Raw genomic sequence first — 2243 nt, forward strand, 5'->3', positions numbered from 1 at the left:
ATCTTTGCAGCTAAAATAGTCTCAGCCAGGAAATTGTAGCATGGAAGTTTGAAAATGCAAAAATGCACTGGTCGAATAGCATTTCAAATTTTTCTTTTCCCCCCACTCCCTTAGAGATGAAGGGTGGATGATTTTACCTGGAATTGTTACCCACTCATTTATTTTTTAAATTATTTTTTAAATTAATCTTTATTTTAGTAGGGGGAAGTAATTAGGTTTATTCATCTATTTATTTGATGGAGGTACTGGGGCTTGAACCCAGGACCTGGTGCTTGCGAGGCACGCACTCTACCACTGAGCTGTACCTTCCCCTCTGCCACCCATTCATTTATAAACACATGTAAACGTTGGATTCCCACTGAGTAAGATGAGGAGTATATGGCAAGTCTTAAATTCTCTGCTTGAGTTGAAGGTCATCTTTCAGGTGTCCACAGAAGAAGGCAGTTTGGTGACATGTTTTTATAAAAATCTTCATCAATGCCCAGCCAATGCCCATGGTCTGTTTTTCGAGATCATGGCTTTTAAGTCTCTTTCCGTAATGTTAAATGGAGTAAATTTTCATCAGCGCAACTTCATATGCATACTTATTGTGATATCTTATACCAGTAAAATCATCAACTATATTGTAAAGATTAAAAAAACAACCTCCTAGGTGGATTTTAGGTGGTACTTAAATTCCCTGAGCACCAGTATTGAAACACTTTTTTCTTCTTTTAGGAACAGAAAATTTAATAGGTGATTCATTATTCTTAAGAAATTCCGAAGGACTCTGCACCACACTCTTAGAACTTCTCTCTGTGCTTGGAGTTCGTCCAGCTACTGGAGTCTGAGAGTTCGCTTACTGGGTATGCACGTCCCCCACCTGGATGGGAGAATTGTCCCGTTGTTTAATAGGGTTCCCCTCGTGGACTTTGCTTGGGCAAAGCCTAAAGGGATTAAGCGCTGGGGAGGCCTTGGGTAGATGTAATCGATAGCCTTAATCCGCGCTGGGAGGCCTTCCTCCTCCTCTATGCTGGGATGGCACCCGCTCGTTCACTGCAGAAGCTGCCCCGAGACGCAGCCACCCCCAGCACAGGCAGTTGAACTGTCCACCTGTGGACACAGAGATAAAGTGTTTTGGGTTCTAGAGCTAAGTACTGTTTGAGTGTAACATATAAAGGGTGTGTGAAAACTTCAAACGATTTTTACCTCTCAGTGATCTGAAAGGTCTACCTCATTTATTAAAAGCACTCAATAGGGTCTGGCCCGAGATGGGAGTTACAAACTGTCAGAGCTAGAGGGAGCCCAGGGACTGGTAATTCGGGGTTTCCCCTTGGCGTTTTGGGGAAACAGAGGAGAAAGAGCCTGCTCAGCACTGCCTGCCTCCTTAGCTCAGTGACACCCGATTCCATCTTGGAACGCATGTCTCTCGAGTGTCACTGCGGACCCCCCTTTCTTTTGCTTGTCTCCGACGTTACGCTCGTGTCTTAGAATTCTCAGGTTCCAGCTTCCCTGGCAATGGCAGAACACCTGCAGAGAGAGATTTTCTCTGTGTCTGGGTTTTGAGCTTCACTGCCTCCTGTGCCGTTAGTCATTCGGGCCTCACATCTGGACTCTAACCTGCCTACGTTGTGTCATGAGGCAGTCGGGGTTGCTATAAAAATACCCAGACTAAGTGGCTTTTACACAATGACTTCTATTTCTCTAGATTCATCTAGAGGCTGGAAGTCCAAGATCGGGGGCCAGAATTCAGAATCTTAGGGAGGGCTCTCTTTCTGTTTTGCATGTGTTTTTTGTCCATGTGGTGACTCTGTATTCACTTTGTAAGACCGAGTTAAAGTGCTTCTTCCTTGAAAACACTTCAATGACTTTTCTAGACGGAGTAAATCACTTGGTCATATGTTCCCCCATAGAATGTTGAATATATCTCAACGGTAACACTTAACTGCGTGTTTTTCTGCTCAACTAGACTGAGAATTCATTTCTTATTTATCTTGAAATTTTAACCTTTCATTTCTGTGGGACCTAGCTTGGCATAGGTGCTTATTAAAAGATGCTTATTAAGTGAAAAGTGAATGTATGAATAAATGAATGAATAGAAGACACAGCATCATGAAACACTCCTTGGGAGAACAGAATAATTCCAATAATGTGTATAGAAACTGGTTTCCTATGTAACATGAAATATATTAGTCTAAGCTCTGTATCATGAGGTTGAATTTTAACATTGAATATCTTTAATATTTATGGTACTGAGGAAATTG

At 42.2% G+C, this 2243-nt stretch overlaps 1 non-coding gene across 1 annotated transcript; it reads right to left on the reverse strand.

The window, feature by feature from the left end:
• Positions 1–237: 237 nt before the first annotated feature.
• TRNAA-CGC (transfer RNA alanine (anticodon CGC)) lies at positions 238–310 on the reverse strand. Its single transcript has one exon. It is a non-coding gene; the product is annotated as a tRNA-Ala (tRNA).
• Positions 311–2243: the final 1933 nt, after the last annotated feature.

This window comes from Camelus dromedarius, chromosome 22, assembly GCF_036321535.1.
Source record: "Camelus dromedarius isolate mCamDro1 chromosome 22, mCamDro1.pat, whole genome shotgun sequence".
In the NCBI taxonomy this organism is placed as follows: Eukaryota; Metazoa; Chordata; class Mammalia; order Artiodactyla; family Camelidae; genus Camelus; species Camelus dromedarius.